Below are 18,725 nucleotides of genomic sequence, written 5' to 3' on the forward strand. Positions count from 1 at the left end.
ATGTAATAAAAATATTAAAAAAAAAGAAGAAGAAAAGGAGAGGTCAACGGAGGAAGTGTGTGTTTATCCTTACATTCTTTTATACATCTAAGTTACCCAACTTAGTGAGAGAGATGTGAAGAGAGGGCTTATTATTGAATGAAGACTAGAATTTTAACTTATATTTACACAGGTTGAATTGTATACTCACAGGATATTTTGTTATAAATTTTTGAAAGATAAAATAAGCAAATGGTTGCTTATAGGTAATTATGTTCAGATTACAATCTGGCAACATTTTCCAGCAGTGTCCTGGACAACTGATCTCAGAAGTCAAATAATATTATAAATATAATGTTCAAACTGAATCTGTGTTTTTATTGAATTTCATGAGTCATATTTCTTTCCTATATCGGTTATAAATTTTATTATTATATTCACTTTGCATGATCTTCACTATCTAATTGTGGTCCTAAAGTTGATTGTGTACTATACTCATTGTTAGGGATGGTACGGACAAGTTAAAATTGCTATCCTAAATAAATATATTATTCTATAAATAACTAGAACTTTCTTTTCTAAATAAATATATAAATAAGCATATGTATACCTCTAAAAGCTATTTGCATACTTTTATAATCTGGTGTCATATGGTAAATAAATGAATAAAAGCATGAAATAAAATAAGTAGGATAAACTATTTTTGGTGTACTCTGAACAGTAAGTCTCATATTAACATCAAGTTCAAAAGAGAATTACATCATCTTTAGGAAAGTTTTTAGAGGGCATGTAGGTCTTCACTGGAGTCATTTGAAAATTTGTCAGAGAGAAATTTCATTCACATCACATCAAAATTTCTTAAAACTATTTAAAGAAATCTTATTTAGGTAGTTATTTATTTAATTTATTTATTTAGTTTATGTGTATGAGTGATTTGCCTGTATGTAATATATATTTTTTTCTGTGTGTGATGTGTGTGTGATATGTGTGTGTGATGTATGTGTGTGATGTGTGTGTGTGTGTGTGTGTGTGTGCATGTGTAGTACATTATGCCTGGTGCTCATTGAAGTCAGAAGGAGTCATATCCACAAAATTCTAATTACAAACATTTGTGAGTTACTACTTGGGTGCTGGGAATTGAACCTGAGTCCTCTGTAAGAGTAGCCAGTGCTCTAAACTGCTGACCTATCTATTGCTCCAGCACCTTAAAGCATTTTTCCCCATATTTCATCTGACTTTATCATCTAGTTGCATCCAAGAGTTTCTTTGTAAATTCTTAAACTCGGAGAAACTCTGAATATGTGCAATTTTTCTCCTTCTAACTTCCCTAATCTGTCAGATATGGGACTTTCTCATAAGGCCTTCACTCCTTATAATGACAATAAAATAACCATTCCCTGCATCTTGGCTCCATCTGTTTACCCTTGCCTCCATCACCATGAGAAAACTGCTGGGATCTTGATTAGTTAGTATTTGTGTCATGTAAGGCTACACATAAGCTCATAGAATGGGTGTCTCCATGTGCACTTGAGTCACAGAAAGCATTCAAACAGGAACAGTGCTATCAAGCCTTGAACCAGGCAATAAAATTGGATGTTCATAGTATGCACACATCCCTATTGTGCATACTCTCCCATCCTGAATGCTGGGAATTTGGAATCTACATGTTCTGTCCCATTCTCTCCTACCTTGGAAATGTAGTTCCTGAAGAAAAGAGCCCCACTGAAGCCTAAGGAATCAGTAATCAGTTGCTCTTTCTAATTGAGCACTTCTCTTTGCTTAGATTTTGGAAGAAGCATGAAAATGATTTACTGATTTAGGAACTGGGTGGAGTGGACCACAGAAAGACAAATCAAAAACATCTGGAATGAACTATTTAAGAGAGAAACGGGGAGGGGAAAAAAAAAAGTAGAGCTTTCAAATGAAACGAAGTACAGATGATTTGGCCAAATTCAAGCCAAGCCAAACACTCACATTAAACATTGCACTTGGGTCTGGTTCAATAGCAGGAGCCGGCAAGGGGGAGCCTCAGCCAACACTGCATCAGAGGCACATTGTGGAGGGAGGAAATGAGTTTAGTCAAGCCAGCTGTGACTTCAAAGGGGTGGCTCTCCCAGAGAACAGTGGGAAAGGGTTCCCCCTTCAGTGAAGACTGCAAAGTTCATCCAAAGACAGTCCGAAGGGAACTAACTCCGGGAAGAAGCAAATTGCATTCCATACTCTAAATAATAGTTTCCTTGCATGAAGTGGTGGTGACCATCTACTTAAAGAGACAGAAAAAGAATGAGGAAGAGGTGATAAAGAGACTTCTCTGATGCACATTCCAGGACACACAAAACTGCTGTGTCTGTGTTTGCTTTTCAGCAAAGATAGGCATGTCTTTGCATGAGTCATGCTTCCAGCTATGTGAAAGGTGACAACACAGGATTTCTCTTCTGAAAGATTCCCATGGTTTCTTTCCCCTCTTTGAACTTCTAGAAAACTAATATTTCTTTCAATGCATTTCCTCAGTAAAATTTTATCAAGAAACCCATGGTGGGTTGAAGGGGGGTAAAACAAAGATAAGCAAGAAAAAGCTAGACACATAAACAAAGGCTTATGGTATTGAACCAGAAGCCCCTGTTAGAGCAATGGTTCCCAGAGAGTAGTCTCCTAAAAAGTGAAAGCAGAGGCAAGAACAGCACTGGGGTAGGAAAGTTTGCAGGCTCTAGCCTCAATGCACTGAATGAGAAAGTGCAGTTGGTTTATTGAGCTCTCCCATTGATTCAGATAAGTCTTAATCCTGGGAAACCACATTTATATAATAGAAACAGAGGCTTCTGGAGCAGAGAGCCAGTACTACTGAGCCAAAATGGAGATCTTCTACCATGTACAAATCATCGGCTCATCTCCAGGTTAGAATTCTAAAGGTGGCCCTCTGTCAATACACAACCATGAGCCTTTGTTTCTAAGTAAACTGCAAAGATTCAAGGGTAAGGAATTATTTATTCTACACGCCCCCCCCCCAGCCTTCTTCCAGCTCAATGATTCTCAACCTGTAGGTCATGACCCCCAAAGACCAATATCTATACTGCTAGTCATAACAGTAGCAAAATTACGTTTGAGGGTCACCACAACATGAGGAACTTTATTTAAAGGGTCACTGCATTCGGAAGGTTGAGAATTCACTGTTCTAGGGAGCTTCGGGTCCAGTTCTTGGATGATACAGCTTTTAGAACTTACTTTGAGACACTAATTCTGAAAGTTTACACTCTGCGGGAAATCTTGGCAAGCATGTATTTGCAAAACTTTCCAACTCTTGAATATTCGAGAAGAATAGTGGTTATCTCCTTGAAGCACTCACTGGATGATTGGATCTCCAGTGTGGCATCCTTATCAAGGGTTTTCTCCTAGTATGCTTGGGCACCTCCACTGATAAAGATTGCACTATCTCGGGCTGCAGTTTGCTTCCTTTGAGACAGCTCCTTTTAGAAAGCACTTCCTTCTTCTGGGCTGAGCACTGCCATCATTTCCATTCCATTTGTTAGTTATAATTCTATCCCTTGGGAACTCATAGCAAAGATACTTACATATTAATGTGACATTCTTCAAGTATTTGAAGTTAATAATTATGTAGCATATGACATCAGTTAAACTCACAGACTCTGGAAGCAGACGCCCTACATTCAAATTCTTGTTCTGCCACTTAGAAGTCTGTGACCTCAAGAGAGTTATTTACTTGCTCTTTACTCCTTGGTCTATATTAAAAGATATAATAATACCATTACATCAAAGGGCTTTTATAAGGATTTCAGGAATTAATGTATGCATATAAGCCTGGAATACTGTAAGTGCTCTAAATGTTTTAGCTATTATTAATCATCATCATTACCATAAAGATCTTGTCAATTCTCTGACCTCAGCCACATTTCTAATTCTATATTCATTCACTCTGGGACTTGAATAATTGCATATGTTTCAGGGAGATCTCCTAATTTTCATTCTACCCCTATCCATAAATGTGGGTGGTCAGTTGGGACCACATGAATTGTCCTGTACATTGTAATTTTAAAAAGGAATAATATATATTCCCTCTAGCATTGGCATTAAAATCTTCTACTCTACTTCAGTTTATCAATTACCTGCAGACAGAGAAAGGGAAAAGAGATGCCAAGAAGTTACCAAGAAGTAGTAGAGACAAAGATTGGAAGACTCAGAACTCCAGAGTCAATACGTAAAGGGAAACTCCCTTAAAGAATCAACAAGTTTGTGCAGTCCTGTTGGCTAGTATGAGCAAGAAATTGCATTTACTCTGTGAAACCACTGAAATTTTACAGTCTAGGATGATTAATATGATGGCTTCCAAATTTATGTCTCCTGCTCATCTTGTATTTCTGTACTCTAGAACCCTGTTTTATTCAGCCTTTCTAAACAAGACCCGCAGTATGGGAAGGGGTAAACTAAGGGCTTTTGGAACTAGAGCCTCTATATTGCCATTTCAGTCCTACTAGAGACAAGCTATCTGCTTATGGAAAGACTAAATAAACTATTCTAAACTCTAATGCTTACTAGTAAATTAGATATATAGATGTCTGTAAAACATAAAAGCCATTGGTAGATAGTAAATATTTAATAAATGTCAGATAAAATCATAGTTATGACCTCAATACTCTAAATGTGCTCTTTCTCAGGCAAATATATAATGCTATTATCCAATAGTTGTTAAATTTTAAATTACCAACCTAATCCTTAATCATGTTTTGGTCATTCTTTTATATTGAATGAATCATTGATAAGTGATTAATTGTTTTCCCTAGAATTTTCTCAGATCCACCCACTGGTCTCTATCCTCTTTTGTTAGATCTTTTTATCCTACATTCAGATATCATCCAGCATCTCTGACTCCATTACAGTTACCATTTCAGGTCTGTGCACATGCTCTTGGCATTTATACAATTATAAGGAATCTTTTTAAAGTTCAGTCTCCTCTTGTTAATTCAAAATCTTAAGTGCATTAATTCCTCCATTGCATTTTTATAGGACCATATGACTGACCCATCACTTCAGCCTTCCCTTGTACCTCATTCCATCTCTAGGATTCAGTCATATTGGACTTCTTTTTGTCTCAGGAAGGTACCACTGAGTATTTTGTCTTTGATCGTTGAGTATGTTTTCCATTTAAACCAACCCTTCTCCCCACGCTAGATTATCTAATTAATTCCTGGCCATCTTTTATATTTTAGTGAAGTTGGATATTATCCATAAAGCCTTTAGCAACCTGTGCCTGATTAAAGATAAGAACATAACACCTAATTATTCCTCACTGCATTCAATGAACTTGCCACTATTTCTGTTTGCCAGAAGCCCTTGTGCTATTTAGAGCATTGGCTTTTGTGAAGAAGGAACTTATCACGTATGCTTTTCAATGTAAAAGAGAATCTTCTTGGGTAGCTTAGTATGTAATATATCCCATTAGAAATGTTATGGAATTGAGTTTGGGATTGAAGGAGAAGAAGGTGGAGAAAGAGGTGGGGAAGGAGGAGAAGGGGCAAGAAGAGGACGGGGGAAGGAGAGGAAGGAGGACAAGGAGAAGGAGAAGCCTTCAGTAAGTTCATTGTATAGCCCTTATAAAATTTACTTACAAATTTAAAAAACTCAGCACCTGGCCCATAGAATTACAAGTCTAACTTACCAAACAGACATAAAAGTAAAAGCTTTAGGATTACATCATATGTATTTCTATAATAGACCACCACTCTAAGACCACCACTGACATATTTGTGTTAGGTCAGAAATCAATATGATTCTATAAACTATATTATGGTAGTTCATGTACATTTTGAACATCAAAAATAGTCTCCCTTCCATGGGTCTATATATGTGGTACCAGATCAAAAAATACAAGGAGATGTCATTATAAGCCCATTGGAGTCTAGAATTAAAACAAGAAACTTAGAAAAATTAACCAAGTACATAACTAGATAATGAGGAATGGGTGACTATACTAAATGTAGTGTGATTTGGAGAAGGGGTTCTCAGAGAAAGATGAGCTGTGAAGTCTACTAAGTCTGGCCTTCATGTGATTGTAGCTCCACACCCAGCCAAGCCCTCAATATGTGCAGTGTGAAATGTCTCTCAATAACATTTTTTTTCTTATCTTTGAAATAAAAAGAACAAGCCACAGCTCATCTGATTGATCAGTGCCCCCAGAACCCACTGAGTTCTGAAGAAGCTACAAGCTTCCCTTGAGGCTACTTCCATACTTCAAATAAAAAACAGTTAAGATTATGACTCTTAGTGTAGAAGGTTCTCATTCATTCACAAGACACTGTCTTATCCCTTAAAAAAATGATACATGAATCCATGGACAATGCCAAGAAGAAGATAAGTTAAACTAATACAAAGTTCTACTAAGTTATAAAGATCATCAAGTTAGTTGAGGGTGTTCTTCAGCAGAGTTAAAGTAACAACTGAGAGTAACAACTGTTGGTGAGTAACAGCTGTTCTCTGCTCAGAAAGACATTACCCTCATTTGCCTTAAATGTCAGAAAAGGAAAAAAAAAAGTGGTGAAAATTTAGTTGTTTCTTTTGCTCTCAAAATAAATAAATAAATAAAAAGTAAAGAACTATAACACAATGTGATGTATGTCCCATAGCAACTTTATATCCATCCCCAAAGAATATGGGTTTCCTTCAACTTGTTTGGAGTCATAACCAACAGTTTCGCTGCTGTCCCTGGTTCTAATAAAAGTCTGGGTTGGGTTTTGGATTACATTCATTTCAGAAGAACCCCTTGTCAATCCTGGAGTGGCCCTTTGTTGTCCACAACCAGTTGCAGTGAATTTGGGGTTAAAGGTCTCTGGTTACATCCACCGGAGAAATCAGATTCAGCTACACAAGGAACATATTATTAAGTAAAATTCAGCATTTGTTTCCACAGACAGAAGGCAACAAATACCCTTGCATTTATTCTCCAAGACTACCACGGATGCTTCTGTAACCTATTCTCTCTTATAATAAAGACAGAAAGATTTCCTAGCAACCCGGACCTGAACAGATAGCAAAGGAGTATGCAGCAAAGCTGTCAGATGTGGTACTGGGGATGCTTTTTCTCAAAGAAAAAATATCAATTGAGAAAGTTTATTGCAAGCTTGTACAACCACTCTGGAAATCATCTGGTGGTTCCTCAGAAAATTGGACATAGTACTACTGGAGGATCCAGCAATACCTCTCCTGGGCATATACCCAGAAGATGTCCCAACCGGTAAGAAGGACACATGCTCCACTATGTTCATAGCAGCCTTATTTATAATAGCCAGAAGCTGGAAAGAACCCAGATGCCCCTCAACAGAGGAATGGATACAGAAAATGTGGTACATTTACACAATGGAGTACTACTCAGCTATTAAAAAGAATGAATTTATGAAATTCCTAGGCAAATGGATGGACCTAGATGGTCCATCCTGAGTGAGGTAACCCAATCACAAAAGAACTCACATGGTATGTACTCTCTGATAAGTGGATATTAGCCCAGAAACTTAGAATACCCAAGATATAAGATACAATTTGCTAAACACATGAAACTCAAGAAGAACGAAGACCAAAGTGTAGACACTTTGCCCCTTTTTAGAATTGGGAACAAAACACCCATGGAAGGAGTTACAGAGACAAAGTTTGGAGCTGAGACAAAAGGATGGACCATCTAGAGACTGCCATACCCAGGGATCCATCTCATAAACAGCCTCCAAATGCTGACACCATTGCATACACCAGCAAGATTTTGCTGAAAGGACCCTGATATAGCTGTCTCTTGTGAGGCTATGCCAGGGCCTAGCAAACACAGAAGTGGATGCTCACAGTCAGCTATTGGATGGATCACAGGGCCCCCAATGGAAGAGCTAGAGAAAGTACCCAAGGAGCTGGGGGGATCTGCAACCCTATAGGTGGAACAACAGTATGAACTAACCAGTAGCTCCTGGAGCTCGTGTCTCTAGCTGCATATGTATCAGAAGATGGCCGAGTTGGCCATCAGTGGAAAGAGAGGCCCATTGGTCATGCAAACTTTATCTGCCTCAGTGTACAGGGGAACGCCAGAGCCAAGAAGTGGGAGTGGGTGGGTGGGGGAACGGGTGGGGGACTTTTGGGATAGCATTAGAAATGTAAATGAAATAAATACCTAATATATATATATGAAGAAAATACCTAATAAAAAATCTTAAATAAAGAAAAAGAAAAAAAAAAAAGATCCATAAAACCCTCCAAGTAGTTTTCCTGTTTTACTAGTCCCTGCCAGTGCCTACCATTACTCACTCCATGTTTGATTAATGCAACTTTTAGATCACTGCATTTATCAAGGGAAGGAAATACAGTCTGTTTGAAAAAGTACTTTGGTAGCTCTCCTCTGTGCTTTTGCACACTCAAGTGTACTCTCCCACCCTCCCTCATTTCTTCCTTCCCTCCCCCTCCCTATGCTAAACTTCACCAAGCTTTCCATAATTGCTAAACAGTCTTCTCTGTCTTAAAGCTTAAAATTTGAAGATTCACAGCTTGTATGACACCAATGTACTTGAATCCCATCACATCCCTAGACCTTCATTATCCAAGCCAAGCATTTTATGTCTCCGTAGGCACATACCAGAGTATTGTTAATAGTGTCAGCCATATATTTCTATCTCTGTCTGCCCAAGTACATGTATATATACAATATGTAAATATAAGAAGATGCATTTTAGAAAAGACTAAACCTAGATTTTACTCCTCAAATACTGTTTTTACCAATACAGTAAGTTGAGAAAACTTCTGAGTCTCAGTTTCCCTGACTGCAAAAGGAGTGAACTTTTTTCATATTAGTCATATTACTATAAAGCTCAAATAAAATAGTGTGAGTTGTGTGGGTCAATAATTCATTTCTGGAGAAAGATACTACCTTGGAACCGTAACAATTTAGAATATCCATGCCTTGAAAGGTCACAACATCTGTCATCTCCTCAAAGGGTCTTATAGTTGTGCTCTTTGGAGAAAAGAGAGCACTGTTCTGAGCAGGCTACATCCACCTCCCATTTCCTGTCTAGCATCTTTCTGGAAAGTACAGTCAAGTGGGACAATAAAGCGCAAGGTTTGAAAGAAGCCCAAGTTATTTTGAAAATCTAATTTTCAGGTCTATTCCCCTGGGTGAGCCGTTACATTCATTTAATCCAATGTTTTATGAAAACACACAAAGCTGGAGCCCTGCTTTCCTGCTCCAGTTGGCTTGCAAGATTCCCTACACCATCATGGCTCTGAGTGTAAATATGAACTGCCTGAAACAACCCAAATGCCCAATCACTGCAGAAGGACGTCATTGAATGGGCCATTGTATACCTGTAAATGGTCATGAAAATCCTTCTCAAGTATGAAAAGGCACCAGTGTTATAATCTTAAATACTTTAGCAGGGTTCAAAACTACATAGTGTACACTGGCTGTTTATAAGCATTCTTTGTTGATCACAAAGGACTCAAGGCTAAATAAGCAAAACAAGCTGCCTCTTTCTTTTGGCCATTGCTTTGTGTGTGCAAGGGATTCTGGGAGTCAGGCTATTAACTCCCCCAGGTCATCATACATTACAAATGCAGTTACTCTGAACATGATAAGATTGTGTCTTTGTTAAAACTTCCAGAAATTGAAAATTACTAGGAAATACATTGATATAGCTAAGTTGTGAACATCCTTGCTTAATCAAGCCTACCTTAATGTTCTCAGAACACACACATTATCCTTCAGTTGGGGAAAATCATCCCACACAAAGCTTGTTTTATGAAACAGTCTTTAATATTTGATGTAAAATGCTGAACATCTGTATCCAAAACACCTCTGGCAACACAATGTACTACAGAGAACCAGGTGTTTTCCCATATGGTCACATGGCTACTGGGAGTTGTGGCTGACCAGCATCAGGAGTATCACACTACACAAGGCCAGCCCAGGAAAAAGATCCAAAAAAGTCCAAAACTAAAATGTCAACTGACTGGACATCACATCATAAGGCAGAAATTTTTCTATTCAAACCACAGAAAATTGGAGGTGTGTGTGTGTGTGTGTGTGTGTGTGTGTGTGTGTGTGTACATGTCTGTGTGTCTGTATACGGGTTATGCATGTCTCTGTGTGTGTATGGTATGTTCTTGTTGTTGTGATCATAAAAAGAGAAAGAGCTATAAGAATATGTTCTGGCGGGGTGTAGGGGAAGAAGTTGCTTCATTGGGCCCATGCTAAGGCATCCCTTCCCCCTAAGGGCCCAGATACACACCAGTATAGTATAGAATAGAGTTTATTTAGGGTATGGGGAGGGGAGTTAAGAGAGTAGCAGAGACAGAGAAAGGCAGAGAGAAGGGGAGAGTAGAGACTTAGAGACCAGACATGGCCATGTGGAGAGGAGAAGCAATGGGAGAGAGCAGGAGCAAGAGGGCAAGAGGCAAGAGAGAGGCAAGAGCATAAGAGGGAGAGGAGGGGCCAAGCAGCCCCTTTTATAGGGCCAGGCTTACCTGGCTGTTGCCAGGTAACTGTGGACAGGAGCATACCAGGCTGTTTCCAGGTATCTGTGGAAGTGGAGTCCAGGCAGAATACCAACACTTGTCACCTTTAAGCATTACCAAAATACCATTTCAATTTAAAATATCCAGTCCAATAATTAAATACCCTTTCCATCTAAGAATTAAAGTGGTGCCATCACCAACTAATGAAACTTAATTTTTTTTTTTCCCAAGCCAGCTCAAGCTCGCTCATAACTCACTTCACACATGCCTGCCATGGGGAAGAGATCATCACTGATGGCTTTTTGTAGTCTTTCTTTGCCCGTTCATCTTTCTCTCCCTCGTAGCTGCCTAGGGATTCATCAGTGTTGAGGGAAGTCAAAGAGAAGAGAGATAAGGAACAGTGCAAGGCTCAGGTAATGTCTGATGTGAGCATTGTTTTGGGTGGTAGAATCACAGGGCAGATGAACACTGGAGAAATGGCTGTTGGTTCCTCAGTAGTTCCTCACAGAGCCTGCCCCAGAGCATCAGCTGTTGACCCATCTCTTGCTTACTTTGTTCCTTTACAACCCCACTTCCTGAACCCCTGAGAGACCTGCTCTTCCACCAAGTCACTTGACACTTTTGAGTTTTCTCTTAACCAAAGACACTTTCAAAAGAGTCCAGAAATAACTCCCTATACCTCCAAATTTCCTTGCACTCCTCAAATATAACTCTACCTGCTGTTTTTTGCATGCTGAAAGCTATGGCTCTTTGAAGGTCCTCTAGTAGGCATATGCCACAACTCAGGGCTCCTTGTGTCCTAAATTTTGAGTGCCTCTCTGCAAACTTGCCCAGCTCAGCTTGGGAAAAGACACTAACACTAGCTTCTGCATGCCAGGCCTCAGTAAAGGGCCATGGTGCATGACCACAGTATTATATTTGTGTATTAGTCTAAATGATTCCACTTCAACCCATTTATAGGCATAGTAAGACTTTCTATTAGTTTTTCCCTTATAGTCACCTAGATTCATATTATGTTGGCAAAATCTTTAAAACTTCTGTAATTAATTTAAAAATACAGCATAAGTTCTGGATTGGAAATAATTCTTATAATTTTCTAAAACTAGTTTTTTTTCCATGAGTGTGACACAATGAACATATTTCATGTGTTTAATATGCTTCTATTTTTCCTATCTTTAGATAAATTAATATTCTTATCTCTAAATGGATCTTGAATGTGTGTAATGATTCAACTAAACACCTGAATTGGACTTACATTTGCTTCTTTAAAAATCTACATGATCAGTCCTCTTCCTCAGCCATCCAGTTTCATAGAAGTTTCTCAGAAGTGAAATGTTATAGTCCTTGCAATTGCAATCTTGCATTTCGGTATGGATCAAAGTATATTAAGGATATGCTAAATAAATCTCCAACTGTATCACTCAGGCATCCTTGGGAAAGATGGAACTATTTATCTCCAATGATGTCACCCGGAACGCTGCTTGTTTCTACCGGGTTTTTTTGTTGTTGTTGTTATTGTTTTGGGTTTTTTTTTGTTTTTGTTTTTGTTTTTGTTTTTCCATCTGACAGATTGAAGACAATACCATTAAGAACAATGAACGCCACCAGCCACAGGACTCAAAAGAGAACTGTTAAAAAGGAGAACGATCCAAACTTTGCTCTCACCTTGTACAGCTTAAACAGGAAAATAAATTCATTTCCTCTTTAATAACAGACATGCTGTTTGCTGAAACAACTATGAAGGTATTGTCTAAACTGAGAAGCAATACAGACTTGGCTCCACACCCAATGAGTTTGAGTTCTGTAAGGTCCAGATCCAAAGAAATGGATTTCTGCCAGCATAGACTTGTGAGAGCTAATGTTGTCCGTGTGCTAGAAGGGAAACCTTGTTTGCAACTCAGCTGCCAACTTTCCAGCTGTCATCTTCGTCAGCAAAGGGCAAGAAGCACTCAGAGACATGGGCACTGTGAGAGCCCAGCTAGTCTGTAAACCTAATCAGGATCACACTAATAAATAGTAAACCTTCACTGAACACTGATCATGAGCCTCCACTGCTGCGAGAAGTCTGCGTATGGTATGCAACTTAATCTTTGCCGGGCCAATGAAGCCAGTGCAGCCATGATGAGCACTGGGTGTCTAAAAATGAGCTCTAAGAAGTTAAATAATTTCCCAGCCATCACTCAGCTAACAAGTGTTAGAATTAGCCTTTGCACTAAGGACTTCCTTGTGGGGCCACGAAAGGCAACCTGTCTTGGTTGAACGGAGGCTTGCTCTGGAGACCCAGTAGGAAACTCTACAAGGGACAGAATGGTGAGCCATGTTCCCAGAGACAGGTGGCTACCACAGAATCCCCAGCTCCATAATTCTGTGACTATAGGTCAAGCAGACAATGTTCCAAGCTCCTGGCATCCTGGCTAGACTCCACCCCCACAATTACCTGACTATAGCCAGGTATGCTACTCCTCAAGGTTACCTGGCAACAGCAAGGTAGCCCAGCCCATTATAAAAGGGTCTGCTTGCCCCTCCTCTCTCTCTCTAAACTCCTACCTTTCTTACTCTCATCTCTATCCCTCCTTCTCTCTCTCCCTTCCCCCCTTCTCTCCACATAACCATAGCCTGTCTCCATCTTTCTACGTTCTCTCTTTCTCTCTGCCTTTCTACAAAAAGCTCTGAAACCATAGACTGTCTGTGCTCATCAAGGCCCACCATACTTGAACGATGGGATAGGCTTTCCCCTAAAGAGACGCCCCTAACTTCCCACTTGAAGGCCTTCCTGTGCTCAAGCCACAGACCGGACCAAGGATTCTTGCCCCTGTAGGAACCACCCAGCCGCCCTACTTCCTCTGCCCTCTCCTCTCTTCAGCCCCAGGGATGACCAAGCCACCGTGGGGGAGGGGGGCCACATTTTGTTCTCAGCTCTTCTGTGGTGTCCAGCTCTGTCTGGGATGCCTGAGACTAAGAACCTGTTATCTCTGGCCTCTGTGAGGTCCAGAGACCTCAGACTGCCCTTTGTCCACCCCCATGGGCTGGGTCCATAGCTTCCCACAGTGAGACTCCCACCCAAGGTGTGTGGAAAGTGTGTGGCAGTCCTCCCACATCTGCCCAGAGCACTGTAAGTCTGGTGAGATGCAGGTTTTCTTCCACTCCCTTTATTCCCAATCACCCACTGCCCTGCACTTCCTAAGCCCGTAGCCTAAATCCCAGTTACCACTCATTCTGCCCATCTCCAAAGCCCGATCTCTGGTCCCTTAAGATCTGCTTCAGAATCTCTCTGTATGTGGAGAGGGTTAGGGTGGCCTCTGCTACCCATCATCACTGTTTCTTTTCTCTGATCCTACCCTAAGTAGGATGTTTTCCATTCTAAGTATTGGCAAACCCAGATTTGCCTGCCTCCTTATATCAGGGAAAGGTGGCATTCTCAGAGTAGCGTGGCAGTGGGCTGGCCTTGCCAGTTTCCTTACACCACTGGTGATAATTCTTTGCTTACTAATTAAGTTATAAAAGGTTCATTCCTTTTTTTCTGCCAAACAGTTTCTGAACTGTTCCCCATGTAAATATAACTTCCTTTCAGCATCCTCCCCTAGCCTTTTAATCCCAACCTTTGGCCTCCTTAACTCTATTCCCCTTTGCACCATATATGCACACACAAGGCCTAATATTCAATGAACAAAAGAACAAATATGGCCTTCTGCCTAGCACTGAATGATCATAGTCTATAAATCATAGTTTTTGTAATATACTGAATGAGAAAAGTCAAAGGTATGTATATATAGATATAAAGTGCAAATTACAGTGGCTATGAGTAAAGTTTTATTGGTAAAAGACTTCATTTATTAAGATGTTGACTGTGTGAATTTGTAATGACAGAATCTAGTGATTTCTATGGTGATCTGTATCCCAGTGTCTAAAATATTCTTATTTGTCTTTCAATACAAAAAATATTTGTTGATAATCCCCACATTACAGTACTATCATGTAAAGTCTCAGAGGACTGAGTGTCCATGTTGCTGATTTTGGTATCTTCCATGCAGAGAATAGGCTTTGTTCTTAGTAGACTGTAAAATGGAAACATGAATAAAATTAGTCACTTTTTAAGAAAGCTTGTATCCTTATAATCAAGAATCTTAGCATCTAAAATCATCTCTCCCAATTACCCTCAAATATCAAAGTATAATATTTTGTTAAACACTTTTTAAGAGCGGGTAGTAGACTAATCAATCCTATTGTCAGCCAATTCACTACCATCTGTATGAAGCAGAAGAGATGCAGTTTCAAGATTCCATAAAGAGAAAATCATGTAGCAAGTCAAACACTTTCAGAGTGTGGTCAATTGTGGAACTGTGTAACTAGCCAATAGAGATTACCAGGGGGGAACACAAGAAAAATACCCAAACCTCATTGATTTTCTTCCCTCTTCCTCTTCTCTACTGGGACATCATAGTAATAAAACTCAGTCCCTGGAGCCCTGTAAATTCCATGTATGGAGTTTAGCTTCCAGGAACTAGAATAAGATGGAAAATGATAGGCAAATTAAAGGAGACTAGGGAAAACATCCTACAGTTGACTTCAGTGACAAGCCACATGCATTCTTTTAGCCTTCAATTACTTCACAAAAAAAAATGACAACTTTGATTATATGATTTCTACAATGAGTAAACCAGCAGTAATAATAGGAGTGTTGTTAAGATTCTGTTATGTTCTATATCCCCTGGCTGCCATATCATATTGTGAATGGATATATCTCCCTTGAAGAGATATATCCTTTTTTGGATGCTCAGAAGGATGGTGCAAGACATTCATTCGTACTCAAAGATGACACTACATTTTCCTCCTGCATTTTTGCTCACCCTAACCCCAACCTATTTTACCTGGCCTGTTACAACAGTTGCCTGGGAGTGTTGTTATTATACAAACTGAAAATATCAACCGTCACTAGTCTATATGTTACCTGATTAGGTCTCTTGGGTTTGCTAAATCCACACAGCTCTCCCTAATCTTACATTTACAGTTTCCATGGTCACTAACTCACTGCGTCCACAGACATAGAATGAGGCATCTAGAAAAACAGAGTTTTCCATATCCAACTCCTTCCTTATTACTACTATAATTTAAGACTTGGATAGCAATTTTAGTAAAAGGGACTCTGGTGACAGATGTACCCAAGTTTTCTGGAAAATGTGTAGAAGATAGAATATTATAAGTCTGACCCTTGTATGCTTATTTATTTATTCTGAGCAGTTTTCTCAACACTGGAACCCTTGTGCATCATAGCATGGATGTGATCTCTTAATTATTCATGCCATTAATAATTGACACCATTAATAACACTGTAATAACATTAATAATTAAACACACAAAATGGAATTCTCTGGAATTAATTTATTATCGTTAATTTTCAGTGCCAGCTTACCAGAACTCATTAGAATAGTGGTCAAGGTCTGTGCATCAAATTATTTAACTAGTCATCTTTAAGCTTAAAAGGCTGAGGAATTATGAAACATACTTCAACTACTTCCTGTTCTTGCCATTAATACTCAGTACCCTTTTCATCTCTTCTCTCTCCAGAGGAAAGGGAAAATATTTCTTTGTGAATAAATGTAGAGAATATAGCAAATGCTTGTTTCTGACTCCTAAACTGTGTGATAAAATATAGAAGGGAGAGAGTAGCTGCCTACAAAACCACAGAGCCTTGTAACAAACATGCCCTTAAAGCTGAGGACTTGTATTGCCATAGACTCCCACAGTCTAGAAAAACTCTCTTTCTCACATTTTTTTTTTTTTTTTTTTTTTTTGGTTTTTCAAGACAGGGTTTCTCTGTGTAGCCCTGGTTGTCCTGGAACTCACTTTGTAGACTAGGCTGGCCTTGAACTCAGAAATCTACCTGCCTCTGCCTCCCAAGTGCTGGTATTAAAGACATGCGCCACCATGCCCAGCTTCTCACAACTTTTTGCTCCTTGGGATCCCCATTCTTTAACCTTGACAAAGAAAAATATTATTCTACTCTAATCTCTCCTTTATTGATGTTGTCTCTGTAATAAACCTATTGATACATTGAAGAATTTCACAGTGTGATTTAGCTACAGGTGGCTCAGTGGTTAAGAATGCATATTCTCTTCCAGAGGAACATAGTTTGGTTCCAGTACCAATCATGGGAGCTTCACATCAGCCTGTAACTCCAGCTGCATCAAGAATCAACTTCTACTTGTGGCTTTCTTAGGTCCCTGTAGTCACATGCACATACCCTGACATAGATATACACACATACCCATTACAAAATAAATTGTAAAGAAAAATAATTTCACATCCATGTACCAGAGAGAAATTGAAAAGAGACAGCAAAATATCTCTATTCTCTAAGATTCAACACTTTCAGTATCTGCTCAGGTGCACACAACTGCTCTATAATATCACAACTCTCCTAGGGTGAATGGCTGCTCATTCAATTTGTTTGGGACTTCCGTGGCACAAACTCTTCATCCCAGAATGGATCTCACACTGAATCTTGACCCCACAAGTGCATCTACCAATGCAGGGACATTTATTCTCACATGGACATTCTAGCTCCATTGTTTGAACAATAGCTGATGGTAATTCCATTCTTTTCCCACTAAGCCCCTATAAAAGATGAGTGTAGCTGTACAGAAAGCCCCTGGGATTTCCTGACAGGAAAATTAATGGGATGTATCCCTCCTATGAATTCCCGTAATACTCCATAACTTTGTAATGGTGCTCTCTCATCATTCCATCTTTCATTAAAGCTACTGATAAATTTGTCTTTCTCCCTCTCTCTTGGGCTATGTGCCTCCGAGCTCATTCAAGTGACCAGTATGGCTATTCATGACCACTGATTAAAAGATGCCTCATCACAACCTCACTTCCTTGTCTTGTATGCCCATTAAAGCTTAAGAGACCCAGGAGTTAAACTTTTATGAAAATTTGTGAAAATACCTAGGAGCTACTACTGATGCCTGAAATCTTAAGATAGCTCTTAGTTAGGGTGAGCAAAAATAAATATGTCAAATAATAAAAGCAAACACATTTTTTTCATGTAATAATTGAAATTATAACTCTTTCCCACTTTCATTTAAATATACTCGGATCATTACTTTGAAATAGACCAAAATCTGTTGATGTTTATGTGCTCAGCTGTACTAAGAATACCTAGGGCCTCCTTCACCTCTAGATGAGAACCAATAGGCATTTAATGACTGCTGAGAGGCAGTCTTCCCTAGAGAGGAGCTTCCTAATTGGTTATCCAATACCAAGTGGTCAACCCTTCAATCCTAAAATTGTGTATCTGTTAAAAATTAAATGAACTCAACAGTGTGTATTTACATGTGTGTATATAAGTAACAATAATAATTACTGAATAAATAAAGCAATAGAGATAAATAAATCTTTATTGTAGAAAAGGGGCTTGGAGTTAGAGGAAGAACTGTGGCCAGGGGAGCAGAACATGGTAATAAAGTGCTGAAAATGACCAAAGTATATGATGTACATATACAAAATGACATAATGAAACATCATTTCTGCATAATTAATAAATGATAATGAAATGAATATATTAATAGAGTATTGTCTACCTATGACCCACACCTGTTGCCAATTTTCTTTTAAGGTATTAAACAGTTGAAATTGCTGTTGATTTTGAGATCTTTGGAATTCCTCCAGAGGTATATGTAAATAGATTATCATGTGCTCTAGAATGAAAATGCATTACCTTTTCCATCACCCTGATCTTTCTTAACCCTCCTTGTGGATTTAGTGTTCTTGATTAATTAGAAGGGCAAACATCATGGTATCCCCTAGACACTCTGATGAAGGATGCTGAACTCCAGTGGCAGAAATTATTTTATCCATGACGAAACTTATCAACTATTAATTAGTTCACTCAGCAGGCCAGGAATCCATCTGCATCAGATGATGGTAAGTGGTCTAGCAGAAGAAAACATCTGATATCCACATGTGATTGAATTTGCAGCTCTTCTCCTGCTTTTCATTGAGGTTTAATTTGGGTATTGCTTTAATGTATGCTTAAATCGCAGCTTTAAAAGAATCATCATAGATTCAACTGAAAATGCTATGGCTTCTCTTAGTACAAACTATAATCATGTGTGTTAAGTACTGATTTTCTTACTTGTTTACCACATCTGTCTCTGCCTCTCTGTGTGTCTCTATCTCTATGTCTCTGTCTCTGTTTTTCTGTCCTTTTGTCTCTCTTCTTCTGTCTCCCCCTTTCTCTGTTTCTCTCTATCTCT

The sequence above is a fragment of the Mus caroli genome, chromosome 15 (genome assembly GCF_900094665.2).
Source record: "Mus caroli chromosome 15, CAROLI_EIJ_v1.1, whole genome shotgun sequence".
NCBI lineage: Eukaryota > Metazoa > Chordata > Mammalia > Rodentia > Muridae > Mus > Mus caroli.